General features: G+C 43.9%; 1 pseudogene; it reads right to left on the bottom strand.

Annotated features, from left to right (window-relative positions):
* Nucleotides 1–246: 246 nt before the first annotated feature.
* Nucleotides 247–835, bottom strand: LOC104998237 (annotated as a pseudogene).
* Between the last annotated feature and the right edge of the window lie 608 nt (nt 836–1,443).

The raw sequence follows: 1,443 nt of genomic DNA, 5'->3' as shown, positions 1-1,443 counted from the left end.
ATATTTTAAGTATATTAGGTGCAGAAAGGAATAAGTAAATCAGCAACGATAACATCAGGGCCGGCATGACTTTAGGACTCATGCCCCTACAGCTAAATACTTTTATATCTACTTTTTATTACTACTGACAAAGTATTGGCTAAAGTAATACAATGAATTTGGTGGCTAAAGCAGAAATCAGTCGACTGAAATGAACACAGGTGAGTGTACGAGGGTGATGTTGCATCTTTGTCGGTGAGAGTCATCTCAAGCGGAGTTGAGATCTCCATCCATCTTTCTTAACCTTTTTTACAAGCTGCTTGATGAAGTGAGGGCTCCATCATGTCCACTCTTGACGATTTCCCAGGTGCAGTCACTGTATCTTTCTCTTTCAGGTAGACATGGATTCCGTGGAGGTACCTCTTCAAGGGCAGAGTGAGGCTTATCCTTCCCAGGGCAGAGTAGTCTTCCTGTGCCACCACCTGACCCAGGCAGGCCTCAAGGTCATCCAGTTGCTGTTGGAGTCCAAGCGGAGCTGCTCCAGGAGGGTGGTGTTCCAGGCAGCAGATGAGCGCTCTGTGTGGAAGAGGTTGAAGCTCTGCTGGAGCATCTCGTGGAGCACAGAAATGGCCTGGGCCTCCTGGAGCTGGTCACCCTCCACCATCTGCTGGGGAAAACCGAAGCCTTTTCTGTCCTACAGACAGGAGTGAGGGGAGAGTCTGCTCATTCGGGCCAGGAGGCTGAGGTTCTGCCTGCCAACAAGCACGTGGTTCTGAGACAGATCACAGCCCAGAGATCCTCCCGGGCTGTAGCTGACCAGCACCAGGGCCATCAGTAGAGAGAGCACGAAATCCATGGGGAAGATGAGGCTGCTGCTCAGCTGGCTGAGATGGCGTCTGGTGGAACCTTGGAGGTAGGGTGTCTGATGATAATCTTTCTAAGCAAGGCTTTTAAGTAGGGAAGACAGTACTCATTGTCTTAAATTTCTGTCTCACTTGCCCTGTGTGTTTTCATTTAGAATATTTTCTATTTGACCTAGAAAATCTAAACTCTTAATTTTTATGGTAGAAGGTTAATTTTCCCAATAAAGTTTGGATTTGTCAAAGCAAATGTATATCAGTTAAATGAGAAATTAAAGAAAGGCTGAAATTATGTAAGTATGTAAATACTTATAGAGATATACATACTTATGTATACATTTAAGTATAATATATATAAACATTCCTTTTGTTCGTGCTATGTCAAAACAAAATTTTTCCTTGATTCTTAAGAGCATTTTTCCCCCCTTATCTTACTCATAGGAATTCAGAGTCACTCAGGCCATATTGGTTTCTGTAGTTTGTTTTCTGTTTCACAGAGCAGAGGCTTGTAATTGAACTACTCAGTTGTTCTGTTCTTTTGAGAACATTCATTCAGGTTCCTGAGATTACGTTTCACTGGGGCCACAAGATCTTGAGGAGTGGA

Source organism: Bison bison, unplaced genomic scaffold, assembly GCF_000754665.1.
Source record: "Bison bison bison isolate TAMUID 2011002044 unplaced genomic scaffold, Bison_UMD1.0 scf7180017864326, whole genome shotgun sequence".
NCBI lineage: Eukaryota > Metazoa > Chordata > Mammalia > Artiodactyla > Bovidae > Bison > Bison bison.
This window is presented reverse-complemented; position numbering and strand designations above follow the sequence as displayed.